This window comes from Silene latifolia, chromosome Y (assembly GCF_048544455.1).
Source record: "Silene latifolia isolate original U9 population chromosome Y, ASM4854445v1, whole genome shotgun sequence".
Classification (NCBI taxonomy): Eukaryota; Viridiplantae; Streptophyta; class Magnoliopsida; order Caryophyllales; family Caryophyllaceae; genus Silene; species Silene latifolia.
The window spans coordinates 454267595-454288464 of NC_133538.1; positions in this window are offsets into that span (position 1 = coordinate 454267595).

The window sequence follows — 20870 nt, forward strand, 5'->3', positions numbered from 1 at the left end:
TCATGGTCAAGTCTCTTCTGCGTATGTCGTTGATGGTCCATAGCGCTTTCAAAACTCATCCAAAACTCCACTAACATACCTAACTTCTGCTCAAACTTCTTAAAAAAAACTATTAATGCTCCCTGATCTCTGGGTTGTCCTCATTACACCACCCATGTTCAAGTCCCTGCAATGCGCCATCACCCATTGGCTCCTTTTATCGTACGCTTTTGTGAACCACTCTTCGTTCACAAGACCATGCGCTTCCATTATTTCTGCCCACCTAGCGTCAAAGTCGTCTGCTTCTAGGTGTCGTCCTATATAATGTTGTTCAATTTCTGAAGGAACTCCTTATAATCCTCCCTTGTCACCCTGAACTTTGTTGGCACCTTGTTCATTATATGCCACATCCAAAATCGGTGGCGTGCAGTCTTGAAAGCAAGGGGTACGGCCTTAATAATCCCCGCATCCTGATCTGTGATAATGTACTTGGGCTCCTTTCCACCCATAGCATTCAAAAACCTGTTGAAAACCCACTGGAAGGATTCATGGTCTTCATGGGCAATCAACGCCCCACAGAATGTTACTGATCACTTATTGTGATTTATACCAGTGAATGGCGTGAAAATCATATCATACTTTTTTGTCGAGTATGTTGGGTCGTACGACACTGCATCTCCAAAAACGAGTAGTTCCTTCTAGCCATTCTGTCAGCTCAGATTGCCGCATAAGGCTATTATCCTTGTCAGCTTCATAATCAAAATAAAACACCTGCCTATTTTCTGCCATATTCTTGAACCGGTCTATGAACAATTGACCGTCCCATTTATGGATGAAGCATTTCACATCTCTGTGAAAGTTCTTAAAATCAGTTAACGATGCACCAATGTTCTCGACCCCGTTTACGAGTTTCTTACACATGTTGTACGTCCTAGTTGCTCCTACCCTCAACTGCAATGGAAAAGATATCCTGATCAGTGCTGACTAATAATAAAAAATGACGTAACCTTAACTCTTACAACTTTTCGTATAACTTCATAAAACATATGCCTAACTCCATTCATGGATTGTGCAACTTCTTATTATTTATAACTCTTACATCTGAAAGTATAAGCTTGACTGCAATTATGTATAACTCTAACAAATTTCTATATAACTCTAAGGTTGTTATAAATAATTCTAGATTTTTAAAAAATAATTAGAAGTTTCACAATCAATTAATCGAGTTTTACATAAACTTGTCTGAAGAGTTATACAGAAGTGTCTAAGAGTTATAACTCTAAGATCTTGGTGTATAACTTTAGAGCACACTACGTATAACACTTCCACATTTATGTATAACATCAACGAGTCTTGTTTGCCATTCAATTACTGGATTTTTGATTAATAGTAAACTAACCCTTGAGTTGTACATTATCAAGTACTTGTGAAAATCTTCTATGTTCCGCGACATCTTTTGAAACTGACGATCCTCACTAGATACAAGCTCGTGATTATGCCCCATGTGGAATCGGTCAATTACTAATACTCCATCCTTCATAAATAGCCTGATATGTGCTTTACACCCTACCCTCTTGACTTTATATTTCCTCTGTTTCGCAGTTGTTAATCCCCATTGCATTTCTTCTACCCTAATCCCGGTCTCATTTTTTTTTAATTACTGCCTCGCCTTTTGGGACATATGTGAATCCCTCTCTAATGCAAACCAATAACGTTGACTTGATTTCACCGCCGCACCATTTTTTCGTCGTATACTTTCGAACATCAAACCCGGAGGCCAGTGCATAAATTTTATAAAATGTCACTGCCTCGTCGATTTCAAAAAATTGTTGTCCTACACAAGGTGTAAACTCCCCTGCCAAATGCTTACAATACTCAGTTTCCGCTTCCTTACGACCATCTAAGTAGAACCATACATCCATGAGATGATTAAGGAATGTATAACTCACTGCACATAATGTATAACTCCAAGCATAGGATGTCTAACTCACTGTAGATAATGTATAACTCTAAGCATATACTGTATAACTCTAGGCATAGAATGTATAACTCTAAGCATATAATGTATAACTCTAAGCATAGACTGTATAACTCTAGGCATAAAATGTATAACTCACTGCACATAATGTATAACTCTAGGCATAGAATGTATAACTCTAAGCATAGAATGTATAACTCTAAGCATATAATGTATAACTCTAAGCATAGATTGTATAACTCTAAGCATATACGGTAAAACTCAAGGCATACAATGTATAACTCCAAGTATATAATGTATAACTCTAGGCATATATTATATAACTCAATGCATAAAATGTATAACTCACTGCACATAATGTAAAACTCTAAGCATATACTGTACAACTCTAAATATATAATGTAGAAGGTCAACCCCAACACTGAAGTTTCATAATTTTGGATGAAATTCTACATCCTATAACTTCAATTAATGAATGTATAACTTCAGCTATAACATGAATAACTATATCAAATTAGGTTGTTTAGTAATATTTTTTATGCAAAATTTAGGGTCAGAATTACAAGAGTTATATACTCTGTTAACTGAAGCTATAGGAAATTGTGTCAGAGTTATACAAAATACCGCTGGAGTTATAACACGATATATATAAATTTTATGATTATTGAGATTCTATTGTTGAAGCTATACATATATGGGTTAGAGTTTTACTTAAACCCACTGAAGTTATAATTCGTTCTTCATCAATCTTTTAAATTTCCCTCATTTTTGCCATGAACAACAACCTACAATAATAAGCAAGACACAAATAAGAAAGATTGCTTTGATGAACACGATGAAAGAACAATGATACCAAATGAAAGAACAAATTTAATGAACACTATGAAAGAACAATGATACCAAATAAAAGATTGCTTTGATTAACATGAAGAACCGACACAAATGATATTCATGAACAACAAGATACAACAATAACTAAGACACAAATAAGAAAGCAAATAAGTTACCAACATTCGAAACTCACCATCGACGGCAACATCAATCTGCATATGATCGATTTCTCGAACACTGACTGTCATTTTGATAGTCTTTTTGTGATGAACTATGACAAATTATTTATCTTCAACAAAGCGAATGAAATTTATGCGGAAAGATGTTGTAGTTAAACAGTGGGAATGAAATTTCTTTTCTCTTTTTGATGATTTATAATGGATTTGCAGAATTATTCAGGTTTTTTGGATGATTTTTATGGGTTTTGCTTGTTGAGAGGTTTTGAATGGTGAAAAGAGGAGGGAAGCATGCAAAATGAATTAGGAGGCTTTGTTTATTGGTATTGTCCGCGGGATTGTACTACAACAAGTACACAAACAGCGTGTTTATCTACCCTCTCTCATACAATCACCATTTCCTTTTTTTTTGCTCTAAAAAACGACGCCTCTCTCTTTATCTCATCCATTGAATTCACTCATCCAAGGGATCTTATGAAGACTTAGGGCCTTATATGATATAAGGGACTTATGAGAATCCTTCTCTCTCCCTCTCTCTCTCTCTTTCTCTTTCTTTCTCTATCTCTATCTCTCTCTCTCTCTCTCTCTCTCTCTCTCTATATATATATATATATATATATATATATATATATATATATATATATATATGAATGAGATAAATGCACTTGTAGCAGATTTATTTCCTTATGCTACTGATTTTACATCATGCTCTAATAGGATTTCTCAAAATTAGACATATTTCCCAGTATAATCTAAATCTAATTAGCATTGGAAAAAACCATATGTCATGTCTGCTTCCACTAAATGAAATACTGGATAAACACCTAAATATTTCCAGGGACACTTATGACAAAGAGATTAAATTGCTACTAGATAGCTTGTAAGTAGCTTTCTTCAAGGTGTGTGCCACTTTATGTGTGTGGGGGTGAGTGTTAAACTAGTTTACTACTAAACGCTAAACCATAGCTAGAAATTTTAAAGTATCCTAGAGAAAAGGCGGAAGAACAAAGCGTACCTCATTTCAGCAAACATTTTTTCCATATCGGCTCTTAGCTTGTTCTCACGTTCAATTGCATCTAAGTTGATTTTAGAGACAAATATTTTGAGCTTTTCATTTGACGATTTCAACTCCTCATTAGATGCCCTAAGATCGTCATTGGATGCCTTTAGAGCCTCTATTTCAGTCTCACGAAATGCAACCGTATTTTTCAGTTGCTGGATTTCAGAAGAGAGCTTCACCCTTAGTTCATTAGTGTCTCCTTCGATTCTACCTTGCTTAGGTGGCCGTGCTCCAGGCCCAAGTCCTCTAACATATCCAGATTTGTTCTTGAAAACCTTCATATATGCGTCTTACATATTGAGTGTATCCTCAATTCCTCACCATGGTTCTCAATTTCAATTTCATGATTTTTTTTCAATTCTTCAAAATGCTTCTCATCATTTAGTCCAAAACCACTCGGTCCCCAATGACTATTTTCATCAGTGCTTTTATGCCTAATAAATGAAATCAACATCTTATAGCCCTGACAATAACATTAGTATTATAACAAAATGTGAAGATAAAGCACCTTTTAGTCTTCTCAAATTATCTAACATACAAAGGATCTTGCTGATCAAGGGACTCAAGTGCTCCTTCAAGATCTTGAGTTGGAGTATTAGATGGCTCATTAATCTGCATGCGTAATGCGCAATACATCTTTAACTTAATTGTATAATAACAAAACCCTATAATTGTACTAGAAAAAAATCGGATACATACCATGTCATAGAAAATTCTTGCCTTAGACCTTGAACCATTAGCTGGTATGTCAGATTGCTTCAGTTTATTAGCAGTGTTAGTCTTGCTTCTTTTCTGTACATCATAGATAAGTTAACTCGATCTAAATACATTTCAAAAAAATGTTAAAAGTTCACTCCTCAGTTTACTAACAAACACATATACCATTACCTTTTGCTTATCACTACCCCAATACTTGAAAACTAACCAGTCCCATTCTTCTTTGTCCACTGTCAATGGCCTGCTATCCTTCGCTTGTGCTAATGTTTTGCCTCTGAAGTATCACTCCTTGAGCCGAAATCGCCAATGTCTATATATCGTTGAGCATTGAAAGCTCAAAGAGTCAACCACAGGCTTGCCATCAACCATTTCAGGTAAGTTGTATTTTCCCTGCAATACTCAAAAAGCATCATAAAAAAGCATGGAAAACGAATATGAACCTGTCATAACTGTAGTTACTTACAAAGATTTTGGAGTACTGTAATTTTTTTTGTCCAGATTCATTTGAGCCCAATTCCTACCATTACAAAAATAAATTCATGAAAACAGATGGATTCATATGTATAATACATTATATGAAACTAGACACTAAATAATTAAATTAGATGAACATACACCGTGTTCAAGGGACAAAACTCCTCAACCCAATTGTTGCAATCCGATATGAATTCAGTCGCCTTATGCCAACAACACGCCGGACAGAATCCATGAATGTCACCGTAATCTTCTCTTCAGGATTTCTTGCCCTTCTCGAAGCATATTTTAAACCTCTTGTTGGGCTTAGGAAATAGACTTCGAAGCTCTGCTTGATCAAGCCTTCGTTGCTCACGATATGTCATCTTCTCATCTTCTATAGAGGAGCACCATGAAATATTTGATGAATACGCATCCGGGAAAGCTAATTTTGACATAAAGGTCACTATTTTCCTCCTTTCGGTTAATGCTAAGTTGTAAGGGGCTGGAGGGATTTCATATTTATTTTCTCCTACTTTCTTCGGTTGTAGCTAATCATGCATCTTCATGCCTACTAAATCAAGACGAGCCTTTAAGGAATCCTTGTTCTTTCCAGGCAAATCAAGTAGGGTGCCTAATATACTTTCACATACTTTTTTTCTACATGAATTACATCCATATTGTGCCGAATTAAAAGATGTTTCCAGTAAGGCAATTGGAAAAAAAATACTTATTTTCTTCCATTGATGCACTATATACCGTTCCCCTTTCGCACGCTTTTTTTGTTGTTCTTTCCAAACTCCATATTTGAGTATCCACTTAATTGTTCTAAAACATCATGGCCCGTAAGGGGAGTGAGAGGGGGACCTCTTTCAACTTTCTTACCAAAAGAGCAGCTTCTGTTAAGCCTCCATTTGTGATCAACTTTTTAAAACTTCCGATAACCAACATAGCACCATTTGCGACCATGGAGCAGTCTTTTAGATTCTGTGTCCTTGTAACAACACGGGCATGCAAGGGTTCCTTTTGTGCTCCAACCAGACAAATTAGCATAAGCGGGAAAGTCATTGATTATCCACAACAACATTGCTCGCATACTAAAAGTCCTTTTGGTATGAGCATCAAAAGTTTGTACACCATTATCCCACAATTCCTTAAGTTTGTCTATTAGAGGTTGCAAAAAAACATCGATATCATTTCCCGGAGCTTTAGGACCCGGAATTAACAAAGATAGCATAATGTTGTCACTTTTTATGCACATCCAAGGAGGTAAGTTATATGGCACAACCATTACTTGTCATATACTATATCTGCAACTCATTCCTTCAGGATTAAATCCATCAGTTGCTAAACCTAAGCGAACATTACGTGCATCTAGAGCGAAATCTGGGAATTGCTTATCTAAATCTTTCCATGCTTCTGAATCGGATGGGTGTCTCATTACCTCATCACCATCAACGTCATCATTACTGCGCCTATTTTTATGCCATCGCATATAAGCAGCTAACTTTGAAGAGATGAACATCCTTTGCAACCAATGAGAGGAAAATGGGGTAAAACCTATTGAGGTAGACAAGTTGTTTTTCGGATGTTGTCATCATCTGACCATTTATCACAACTTTTTTCTTCCATCTAGAGGCTAAACATTTAGGACATTTTTCTTCATTTGCAAATTCTTTTCGAAACAAAATGCAATGGTTGATACATGCATCAATCTGAACATAGTCTAACCCAAGTGCTTTTGTATACTTTTTTGCTTCATAGGCACTTTATGGGAAATTTTTTTCATAACTGAAACCCCTATGTTACGCCTTTAATAACATTGAAAAAGAACTATCAGACCACTTATTTGAAACTTTGATATGTAATAATGAAACAATGAACTCCAATCTCTTATAAGTCTCACAGCCAGTATACAACATAGCCTCCATATCTTTAACTAACTTATTGAACACCTTAGAAGCATCACCATCAGGTATAGAGGACCCAACCCCAATGGTTTCCTCTTCTCCATCAACAATAGGATTGGTATATTTCCAATGATTTGTTGCATCAAATACCAACGGAGCCACGTCATCAAATGACATTTCATCATCCTCCCCACTTAAAATCTCCCTTTGATTTTCATCTTCACTACTATAATTTAACTCTTCACTTTCTCCGTGGCTAACCCACGGGTTATAACTAGGATCGATGCCATAAACTAATAAGTGACATTGCATGGTCTTTCTGTAATACTCCGTATTTATGAGTCTTTGGGGTACTCTATCGAGTAGGCCTTACTCTGTCGAGTAAGGGTAGATTGCGTTTTAGAAAAGTTTCTGACCTGTTGGGTACTCGATCGAGTAGCTGGGATACTCGATCGAGTAGGGGGGTACTCGATCGAGTACCTTGGGTACTCGATCGAGTAGCCGGTTTACGGGGAGTTTTCTCGGGTTTTGTTAATTAGGCGATTAAGATATATAAGCTTCGTCGTCATTATTCTAAATCACTTTTGCAAAACCTAATTTACTGTTTAAGAGAGAAAGCAAGCAAGTTCACCATCTTAATCGCATTGTTAGCAATTCCCAGAGTTTGGAAGGTTGGTTCTCATCGTTGGTTATACCGTTGAGTTCCTTGCGTCGAGGGTAAGATCTATGTACCCTTTTTATTGTTTTTCCTTTGATTTGGTTAAACCCTAATTTAGGGATTTGGGGGTTTTTGAGTAGTATGTGATTTGGCAGCATTTATATGTTGTATGATAGGAGGAGGTTTCATAGAGGAAGCTTTTTGATTCAAGAGAGAGACCGTCGATAGTGTGCTTTCCAGGTAGGATTTCCTACTCAGTATTAGTCCCATAATGGGATATTGGTTGATGTGTTGAGATTGATTGTTGATATAGTAATTGTATTGTGACGGTTGTGATTGTGATTATGATTGTGAATGTTGTCGTGGTTCTCGGGCGTGTCCTCGGGAGTGGGGTCACTTGCGGGGAGTGGCTTCACGCCTAGTTTCGCCTTCATGGAACCCGCCACAAGAAGGGATGTGCACATTAATGGGACAGGGTTATCGCTCGGTATGATGAGCGGGGATTTGGTGGGTACGGCTGCGGTCCCCCATCGGGGTGGTCCCAGTGGACGATCGGTGATTGAGATTATTGGAATTGGTGTGGTTGTGTGTGTGATTAAGTCTGTCTGTTTATCTTATTGTTGATGTATATTGAGTTGTGTGATTAGTAATCGACCCCGTTTAAATGTTTTAAAACTGTGGTGATCCATTCGGGGTGGTGAGCGATTGCTTGGCGGTATATCTTGGATACGCGTGGGATCTAGTCAGGATGGAGTCATCACATGTCGAGTCTTTAGTCTTCCGCTTGTGTTTGTTAGGACAGTTCCTTTCGATTGGTTTATAGATTGAGAACAGTTGTATTTTGCTTACAGTTGGTTTTGGTTATGTAATCACTTAAACTTATTTAATAAAGTATGTTTCTTCATTGTCTTATGATTATCATGCCTCGGGTAACCGAGATGGTAGTATCCTTATACCTGAGTGGTCCTGGTAAGGCACTTGGAGTATGGGGGTGTTACAAATGGTATCAGAGCGACGATCCTGAAACCTGTAACCAATGAATCTAATGAATCTAGGGAGTCAATTAAAATGAACCCGGGGTAAAGGTTGTAGGAGCTAATGCAAAGGCTTGGGAGACGTCCTAAAGTCGCGAACTCGCCCTACAATTTTGAACCGGTCACCATAAGATATGTGTCGGGATCGTTATGTGCTTATTGTGTGCTATGTGTATCTATGTAGTAGTATGTTGTATGAATTGATGGATGCATGCATGTGGAGGATGGGGGATCTGAATTGAAAGATGATGATGACGTGAATTGTATGTTGGTTGATTGTAAAGCATGAAAGTATAATGATTGATACATGTAATTTGGCATGTTATAATTATGTAAGGAAAAGTGTTTTGTCTGTATATATAAAGCGATGTGTAAGTATACATGTTGTTGTTGTCGTGTTGAGTAAAAGTACAGAAGGTTGGGAGTGTGAATTGAACATGTGCTGGGTGAATATGTTGAACGAATATGGTGGATAAATATGTGGTATGATGGATGAATTAGTGGAAAAAGATGAATCATCGTTGTATGATAACATGGTTCCTGATTAAGCATGTTATATAATGGAAGTTATTCTATAATGTTGTTATGCTAGTAACATGTGAATAGGGGACTTGATGTCATGTATTTGTGATTTTGTTTACGAAAAGTGATAGAATAAAAACATGTGGGTAAGTCATAATTGGCAAGTTAGATAAATTATGTGCATGATGAATGTTGTTGCTTAGCTTTTGAAAATAGTAACATATGATTATGAATACTGGTTTTATGAGTTTTGGACTGGTTTTGTTTGCTTGGTTGTTGTTTAAGCTGTTTGGGAAGTAAAAATCAAATAGTTATGTCGTCTGATTACAGCAAAGTTGTCTTTAAACTGTTATAAATTGAGATGCATAAATGATTTTAATGTAATTCCAATTGGAGGTGATAGCTTGTTCTTTTACGATTCTAACGATAGGTCACACGCCCAAAACGACCAAGAAATGAGTGAGTTATGGCTGTTTTACGAAAACTGGACAATGCTGAGAATTGGGGTACTCGATCGAGTAGCCTTGGTACTCGATCGAGTAAGGGGGCACGCGATCGAGTACCATAGCTACTCGATCGAGTAGCCCTGGTGATTCGTTTTACGTGCTTCTGATCTTCACCTACTCGATCGAGTAAGTCCCTTACTCGATCGAGTGGCCTGTACTCGATCTAGTGAACCCTGTTTTGGGTCATATGCTTATCTTTTAACATTCGTTGCATATTATGTTTAATTCAAAGTTGTTATTTTACTTCTTTATGCATTGTTTTACATGTAAGTTGGTCTTGATACATAAGTTACCCAATCTTATGGGGTGGTGAGTGGCACCTTATGGTGAGTGTGAGTTTGGTGGGAGGAGATGAGCTATATGTGGTTGTGCTGAGAAGTGGAAAAAGAAAAAGAATATTGATGAGCTGATTGAGGCATGGTGCAAGTTTTGGTGAGACGTGGTGAGTGATTTATTCGCGAAATTGAGTGATTTAAAAGTAAGTGAAAGTGGGTAAGGGATGATGTGGGTCTAAGGAACGTGAGAATGAAAAGATTGAAAGGAAGGTTTGGATAGTGGCAACTTGAGATGTGTAAAGAATTATGGAGTGAGATGGTTAGGAGTCGTGTGGGTTAAGAATATACACAGTGAAAGTTCGTTTTAAAAGGGTTGAGAAGAGTAGTATATAGTGAACTTTATGGAGACATGTTGCGAGGTGGATTTGTAGACAGTGAGTGAGTTTGGGAGATTTGGTTTATTAAGAGGTGAAACTACGTGTGATTTCTTTGGGCATTTAACGGCATGAAATGAAGTTGTTTAAACAGTGAACGTTGATTTTATGGATAGGTTAGTGACAGGTGTGAGCGATAGCATAATAAGAGAAGATCCATGGTAAGAAAGAGTGAGATGATATCGACATGAAATAATGGGATTTGAGCTTTGGCGGAATGAGAAGGTAACCGGAGCACTAAAGAATTAGATAGAAGTAATAAGGAGTTGAGCTATTAAATGGTATTGTTGAATGTGAAGAGAAAAGAAGAGTAAAAAGTAAGCTAAGGAAAATTTTCACCGGAGTTATGTGATATAAAGGTAAGGAATCATCGAATTGTGTGATATTATCATGAGGATGTTAGTTAATGGTTATATGGGAGCTTCAGGACAACATGATTAATAATGAGTTTCGAGGAATTAAGGGAGTAAGAGTTGGTGGAGTATTTACACGATATGAGATTTTTGGTGGAAAGTTAGATGACGATACAATTAAGGATAGTATTGGGAATAATGTTGAGGTAATTTTGTTGATGGGTTTGATGTTCTTTATTTGGGGATGTTAACCAAAGATAGGAGAAAAACCGTGTTGTTTTGATATGAGTGTAAGAGGTTTGATATACGAGCAGTGGTGGTATTGTGGTGTTGTCACTAGTGGTTAAGGGTGATGATAGATAAGAAAGACAGCAGTCCTAGAGAGGTTGATTTTACAAAGGCCGAATTGATATGTATGGTTGTAAGGGAGTATAAGATGTGGTTATATGAGGCGAACGCTAGTGGTTGAATATTAATGGTATGGCATGAGGTGATGGTTATGCGAATGGGAAAATATGTTATGAGGCGCATATGAGTTAAACTCGGGCGACAGGTAACCTTTATCGAGTGGTAACTTACGTGATCAGGATTGACTAGTTGGATGTGATTGTGGGTCTATGATGTGTATAAATGTTTGTGTGAGGTTCTGACCTCACGAGAAGCGGTATGGTGTGATAGTTATAAAGATGTTATATGAATGTTGTGATATATGTAGGGTACGACAATCTGATGGAATGAGGCTAAAAAGGTAATAATGTGATTGATCTGGCATGGATGGTTAAAATTGTATGTGTATGGATGATACTTGTTTATTCCGTGAAATGGTAAGGATAATGTTCATGAGATTATTATCTGTTTAATTCATATAACATGTTGCATTATGATTTATTAAAGTGGATTTGAGTAAGTTTTTCTTGTCCGAGAAGTTATGTTGAGTCAGTGTTTATGGGACTGTGTAAGTTGTGATGACTATCGATGTGGTTGTGGTGCCTCGGGTGGTGATCCGGGCACGGTACCTAGTGTTGTGATGCGGGTATTTTCGCATTGCGGTGTGGCTGTTGGTGATGGTATTGTGATGTCGTCACCGGTTGTGGTGGAGTAGGCGGGATGATTATGATTCGAGTTTCGAAAGTACATACCAGTTATACATAAATTGTTGTTTTGTTTAATGTTGCTTCCTGTGAGTTTCAGTTTGTACGGATAGACAGTTGTTTTGTTTATTGATGTTTCTTACCAGTTAAGTTTTGGAATGAGGGTAGAGTATGATATGAAATAGAGTTATACATGTTTTCGTTGTTGTCATGGTATAGTGACATTCATTGATGGGACACGATTGTGAGAAGTTATTACTGATAATTTTGATCTTGTTTTAAGTTGAGGCATCAGTAGTCACAGTCATGATCTGATATATGCAGGTGGTTCATAATCCTTTGTTGAGACAGTGAGTGTAGGGTGTTGAGTAATTAGTGTCGTGTTAATTTATGTATGAGTCTTGCGGTAATGAAAGAAAAGAACTTGAGGATCTTGTGTGAGTGTACGTAACACGTGTGGATCGTGAGTTATGCTTTTGGCGATAGAAGTTTTATATAGCCTATATAGAGAGGTATGTCATGTTACGGTAATGTGGAAGAGTTGGAGTATTGGTTATGCTAAGGGTTTTGCGGTATTAGTTAGATGGAGTGTAGAGTGAATTGAAATATGAGAACTGTTTAAGTAAGAAAGCCTTGGAAATAGAAACGGTTATAGAAATGAGGTTATAGGCGGTTATCTTTGACATGTGGTGGTGATGAGGATGATGAGATGATTTAACTAAGGATTTAGTATTAGTGAGTTACGAGGACGTAACATTTATCTTAAGAGGAGTAGGATGCGATAAAAGAGATTTTGATGGTTGTACATATGGTAGTATATTTGGAAGTAGAGTGTTGGTGTAGCATAAGGTATGGATTTGTATATGTTGTGGTTGATAGTGTTAAAAGGTCATGGACGTGCTTGTAGTAGTTCAATGTTAGGAATGCGAGAATACTTCGATAGTGTTGACAGTTGGATGATGAGGCGAGAATACTTCGATAGTGTTGACAGTTGGATGATGAGGTTATGAGTGTGAGTAAACTTCGAGGACGAAGTTCCTTTAAAGGGTGGTAGAATGTAACATTCCGTTTGATGTTTATGTAGTTGGTTATGTATGGAGTTAGTGTCGGGAGAGTTTATGATGTAGTTGATACGACATCGTGAGCGAGGTGTGGAGGTAGGAATAGTTGGTAGAGTTGGTGTTAAGAGTTCATGGTTTCATGTTCTGTAAGTTGGGGTTTTGTTTTGATTTCTTAGTAGCTTTGTTGCGTCTTGACCGAGTTAGTATGTTTGTTTTTATGTATGGGTTGAACTTCGGGGACGAAGTTCTTTTTAAGGAGGGAAGACTGTAATACTCCGTATTTATGAGTCTTTGGGGTACTCTATCGAGTAGGCCTTACTCTGTCGAGTAAGGGTAGATTGCGTTTTAGAAAAGTTTCTGACCTGTTGGGTACTCGATCGAGTAGCTGGGATACTCGATCGAGTAGGGGGGGTACTCGATCGAGTACCTTGGGTACTCGATCGAGTAGCCGGTTTACGGGGAGTTTTCTCGGGTTTTGTTAATTAGGCGATTAAGATATATAAGCTTCGTCGTCATTATTCTAAATCACTTTTGCAAAACCTAATTTACTGTTTAAGAGAGAAAGCAAGCAAGTTCACCATCTTAATCGCATTGTTAGCAATTCCCGGAGTTTGGAAGGTCGGTTCTCATCGTTGGTTATACCGTTGAGTTCCTTGCGTGGAGGGTAAGATCTATGTACCCTTTTTATTGTCTTTCCTTTGATTTGGTTAAACCCTAATTTAGGGATTTGGGGGTTTTTGAGTAGTATGTGATTTGGTAGCATTTATATGTTGTATGATAGGAGGAGGTTTCATAGAGGAAGCTTTTTGATTCAAAGAGAGAGACCGTCTGATAGTGTGCTTTCCAGGTAGGATTTCCTACTCAGTATTAGTCCCATAATGGGATATTGGTTGATGTGTTGAGATTGATTGTTGATATAGTATTTGTATTGTGACGGTTGTGATTGTGATTGTGATTGTGATTGTGATTGTTGTCTGTGGTTCTCGAGGCGTGTCCTCGGCTGAGTGGGGTCACTTGCGGGAGTGGCTTCACGCCCTAGTTTCGCCTTCATGGAACCCGCCACGAAAGGGGATGTGCACATTAATGGGACAGGGTTATCGCTCGGTATGATGAGCGGGGATTTGGTGGGTACGGCTGCGGTCCCCCACTGGCAGGGCTGGTCCAGTGGACAGTCGGTGATTGAGATTATTGGAATTGGTGTGGTTGTGTGTGTGACAGTTAAGGCATGCATTTTATCTTATTGTTGATGTATATTGAGTTGTGTGATTAGTATCGACCCCCGCTTAAATGTTTTAAAAACTGTGGTGATCCATTCGGGGTGGTGAGCGATTTTGGCGGTATATCTTGGATACGCGTGGGATCTAGCTGGGGATGGAGTCATCACATGTCAGAGTCTTTAGTCTTCCGCTGTGTTTGTTAGGACAGTGCCTTTCAGTTGGTTTTTTAGATTGAGAACAGTTGTATTTTGCTTACAGTTGGTTTTGGTTATGTAATCACTTAAACTTATTTAATAAAGTATGTTTCTTCATTGTCTTATGATTATCATGCCTCGGGTAACCGAGATGGTAGTATCCTTATACCTGAGTGGTCCTGGTAAGGCCAAGGAGTATGAGGGTGTTACACTTTCGATTATGGGCAAAACACAATCTACAATTCAAACATGGACATTTCGACATTGTTTCGACACTGTTATCCTTAAAAGCAAATTCTAGGAACTGGTCGACACCAGCCTTATACTCCGGCTTTCGCTTATCTTTTACCCCATTGTGATTCATCCAACTCCGATCTCTATTCATTCTTGACCCGAAAATAGAAAGCAAGTTAGTAAAAATATTGAATTGAGACTAACTAGAAAAGGAGAAAGCTTAGGGCATCTCCAATGGTTGGGAAAAAGGACTTGCTTGTAATTTTTAGAAATTGTAAGCTAGTAGCTTAACCATTGGAGTTGTACATATAGATTAGCTTTGCTCAAATAATTTCAAGCTAGTAGCTCCATGAAGCTACTTGCTTAAATAGACCCACAAGCAAAATATAACCAATAGAAAATTAGTTGTCTCATTTATAAAGTTTTTATTTTTTATTTAGAAATTAAGAATTAAATAAATTAATAGAAAAATGTGTTAGTTAGGTCTCATCAAGCTAATACTAAATTGGCTTCACCATTGGAGTAACTTGTAGCTTGAAATTGTTCTTGCTCAAAAAATGATGTGGCAAAAGGTAAGCTAGTACCAACTATCTTACCATTGTGGATGCTCTTACTGACAAAAAAAAGCTAGGAGAAAGGGTCCATTTTTGGGGACTACCCACAATAAAAAAAATGGTAACCAGTGAGTTGTGTATTGAAACGGAAACCCAAAAGCACAGAAATACAAGTGAAACTGGTAAAGTATTCTGTATTCAACAACAATATTAGCTTAGTATGTCACAAGTTTTTTCCTATGGCGGATTACATCATAACAATAATTTAGTCCACACAGTCTTACATAAGGAATTAACTTTAACAAAAAAAAAAACAATTTACTGAGTTTTCAACTCCATTGGAAATTCTCTTTTCGCCTATTTGTTTAATAGAATTAATCACTGAAAGTGGCGACTCAAATCATGCCATTCTATATCTAAAATTGTGAAATTTTTTCGAGACCGACAAAATAGTAGTATTAAATTACAACTTGTGACTAATAATAAATTACCTCTATATGAAACATTAAGTCAAACTACACAACAAGATTGACAATTAAAAAGATTAGGATTACAACAACAAATTTTAAATTCAGCAAGTCTCTTTTGTGACGGGTATATCCGTCACAAGCTTGTAACAAGTCAAATACTATCACATGGGTAGATAAGACAAAATAAAATGCTACTCCGTAGGCACTTTGCTTTTGTCTTACCTCCCCATGTGGGTAATATTTGACTCGTCGCAAGCTTGTGATGGATATACCCATCACAAATAAGAATTTATGTTTTAGATTAACAACACAACTCACGCCATACACATACACTTATATAATGGACCATTACTTTATTATTTCCATTGAACTTGTACTACTTTATTTTTTTCTTTTGTTTATCAGGATAACCACTAAACAATCGTCTCATACACATACACATACATATACACTTATTTATTTATTTCAAGTATTTTATTTTTCCATTCTTGAATCTTATTCTTATTTGAACCAATTATTGTTCAAAAAAATATTTAAATCGTAGAGTAAACAAAATAATTATAAACATAAAGGATGAAATGGTATAATGAATCCCTTATCAAATTCAGGGAACTGTTAAGTTGCTCAAATGGAGCTCCTAGATGTGACAATCGATGGCGGCGACGACAACAATAATAACGACAAAGATACAAACAATTCCCTTAGACACTGCTACCAATAATTCAACTGGCAACAATAGTAATAATAATAATAATAATAATAATAATAATAATAATAATAATAATAATAATAATAATAATAATAATAATAATAATAATAATAATAATAATAATAATAATAATAATAATAATAATAATAATTATGGGGATTTGTTGCTGATGCTGCTCAGCGAAAGTGTGCTAAGTATGGGGATTTGTGCGCGGTAGCGGGTTATGGTTTCCTACCTTTCTCTTTCTCTTCACTTGGGGAGTTGAGTTCGGATGCTGTTGCCTTGCTCAAGCGGATCCAGAAATTCTCGGTATCTCGGGATGTTTGGGGCTCGGGTAGCCGCTTACATTTTTACTCGTATTAGCTTTACTATTGCTAAGGGTGTGGGAGCCCAGATTGTCTCTCGGCTCCCCACCAATTTCATGTAAACCTTTTATTTTTATTATAATGAAAGCTGCGCGCATTTTATAAAAAAAAAAAAATAAAAAAAAAAAAAAAATAATAATACTAATAATACTAATACTAATAATAATAATAACAACAATAATAATAACAATAATAATAATAATAATAATAATAATAATAATAATAATAATAATAATAATAATAATAATAATAATAATAATAATAATAATAATAATAATAAAGAACAAACCTGGTATTTATGCGGGAAAGGAGGTTGATATCAGTTTGGTTAACGGGCATGGTGGCTCTCTTCGTCCTGCGGATTTGTTGATTTATTCTTGGGACAGAAGGCGTGATGTGTGCGTTGACTTGACAAGGTCTTCTCCTTTGACTCGGACTGGGATGATGGATTTTGTGCCCGGCCGGGTTGTCGCCGATGCTGCTCAGCGTAAGTGTGCTAAGTACGGGGATTTGTGCGCGGCAGCTGGGTGTGGTTTCCTTTCCTTCTCTTTCTCTTCACTTGGGGAACTGGGTTCGGATGCTGTTGCCTTGCTCAAGCGGATCCAGAAATTCTTGGTATCTCAGGATGCGGGGGCTCGGGTGGCCGCTTACATTTTTACTACACTTAGCTTTGCTGTTGCTAAGGGTGTGGGAGCCCAGATTGTTTATCGGCTCCCCACCAATTTCATGTAAACTTTTATTTTTCTTTTAATGAAAGCTGCGCGCATCCTTTTATAAAAAAATAATAAAATAAAATAAAATAAATAATAATAATAATAATAATAATAATAATAATAATAATAATAATAATAATAATAATAATAATAATAATAATAATAATAATAATAATAATAATAATAATGACTAAACCTGCTAAAGTAAGATAGGGGTGTTGGAGTAGGTGTCCTCCACAATAATGCGTTTACATAATAAATCTCATAAAAGGAATATTAGCGATATAATATTTATTTTATACTCGTCAATTGATCAAAGTATATCGGTAACACTCAGCTGACTAGAGTTAGACATTACTGTCGTTTGACGGCGCTGTTCAACTGATTCCATTCGGTCACACCTATAAGATGATGCCCAAATCGAAAAACTAATTATTTGTATGGGATACAATTTAATTAGTCCCTTGTATAAAATTGACTTTTATTTAGTTAAGTGAATTATTATTTGATGACGAGCTACGAACTCGGGCCAAGGAATTTATTATTCAATTACATGATAATTGTAACACCCGCGAATTTCCTATGTTGACATTTTAAGATTTATTAAACTGTTTGATCACTTTACTTTATCTTTTCGAATTATTCAATTTAATTAATTTTATTTCAAATATGATTTTTATTAAAGTAATGTATAAAAGCTCATTTATATAAAAATACGTATTTTAGTCGGACAGTAATAATAGTGACAGTGATAATATTAGTTTCCGTCTTAAGTTAATATAGACTCGAGACATTATTCCGACTAGCTTAGACCGTCACATTTCCTTCTAGCAAAGATTGTTGCATTTCTCTTATAAAGCTATTTCAATTCAGACCAACCCGATTCCGACAACACACTCTCTTACACTCTACTTTTTAATAATTCTATTATTATTATTATTATTATTATTATTATTATTATTATTATTATTATTATTATTATTATTATTATTATTATTATTATTATTATTATTATTATTATTATTATTATTATTATTATTATTATTATTATTATTATTATTATTATTATTATTATTATTATTTTATTATAAGATGCGCGCAGCTTTCATTAAAATAAAAATAAAAGGTTTACATGAAATTGGTGGGGAGCCGAGAGACAATCTGGGCTCCCACACCCTTAGCAATAGCAAAGCTAAGTCTAGTAAAAATGTAAGCGGCTACCCGAGCCCCAAATCCTGAGATACCGAGAATTTCTGACCCGCTTGAGCAAGGCAACAAGATCAAACCCGCTCCCCAAGTGAAGAGAAAGAGAAAGGTAGGAAACCATAACCCGCTACCGCGCACAAATCGCCATACTTAGCACACTTACGCTGAGCAAGATCGGCGACAAACCCGACCCGACAAAATCGCCAACCCGTCCGAGTCAAAGGTGAAGAACCTGTCAGGTCGACGCACACATCACGCCCCCTGCCCCAAGAATAAAGCAATAAATCCGCAGGACGAAGAGAGCCACCATGCCCATCAACCAAACCGATATCAACCTCCTTCCCAGCAAAGAATACCGGATCTATAGCGGATGTCGTAAAGAGTGTCCCGACAAGGTTATGCCGATGTTTAACGCCCACGCATGCCCGATCTGAGACAGCGTGGTCCCCAAAGACATCCCCAACAAAAACCCGAGAGCAAGCAGGACAGGGCCTAGATACCGTGATTAACGGAACACCCAGACGATACCCCAACACACTACGGTAAGTCCTCCCATTCATAGTCTGCCCCAACCCTGAGATAGGAACCGCACGTAACCAATCAGAGGAGTGAGAACCCTGCTGAGACTGCCATAAAGCAATCTGGCGTGGTGTCAAAGAAAAGACAGACTCTGAGGCAGCAGCAACCGTCGTGAAATAAATATCTGCCAATTTCTTCATAAGTTTGGGGGCAGCAATTTCTTCATATTATTATTATTATTATTATTATTATTATTATTATTATTATTATTATTATTATTATTATTATTATTATTATTATTATTATTATTATTATTATTATTATTATTATTATTATTATTATTATTATTATTATTATTATTATTATTATTATTATTATTATTATTATTATTATTATTATTATTATTATTATTATTATTATTATTATTATTATTATTATTATTATTATTATTATTATTATTATTATTATTATTATTATTATTATTATTATTATTATTATTATTATTATTATTATTATTATTATTATTATTATTATTATTATTATTATTATTATTATTATTATTATTATTATTATTATTATTATTATTATTATTATTATTATTATTATTATTATTATTATTATTATTATTATTATTATTATTATTATTATTATTATTATTATTATTATTATTATTATTATTATTATTATTATTATTATTATTATTATTATTATTATTATTATTATTATTATTATTATTATTATTATTATTATTATTATTATTATTATTATTATTATTATTATTATTATTATTATTATTATTATTATTATTATTATTATTATTATTATTATTATTATTATTATTATTATTATTATTATTATTATTATTCACCGTCCCCACAACCCCATTCACTTTCCCTTCCTCTTTTCGAAATCAGCTGAAACCACAACATCATACAACAACACCTTCAAATCGCCATTTTATCCTGAGCTTCAAACCGCGATTTCTCCCCGATTTCTCAACCAAATTCGATAAATTTTACACCATTCTCTTCCTCTTTCCACCCGCCATCTTTCTAGGTAAGAAAGGTCTCGGATTTCCCCAATTTTCGTGACTGTCGTCCCTCCTTAGGGTACGGGTTTTCACTAAGCTTTCTTATTTCGCGTGTGTAGATGCAAGATTGGACAACCCAGAACAGTTTGCGACGGAATCGTGTTCATTCAAGAGCAAAAAGGTAACGGTGATAGGTTACTCGACAAAATGTCGAAATTCCATCTTATATGTCGATTTATATCCTCTTGTTGATAAAGTTTGATCCTTTATGTTTTTCTCATTTGTCTGATAATTTCCGTCTCAAAATAATGTTTGAACTAGGTTGTTTTTATACGCTCTTCATTTAGACTAGTTTGGAACGATGTTTATGTTTTTCGGGTGCTGAAATTGAGTAGTCTTAGGACGGTATTGTGCAGTAAATTGGGACTATTTTTGAGTCCGCTTTGCTGGTACTTTGGGATATTTTTTTGGGACTGTTAAAATGTGTTGAGCAGGCTGTTTTAGGTCTGTTTTAGTTGGGACAGTTTGCTGTGTATTTCAGGGCTGTTTTTAGTTGGAAAGTGGACTATTTTTGGGTCACTTTGTGCGGGTCGTTCATGGTTGTTCATGGGCGGTGTTGAG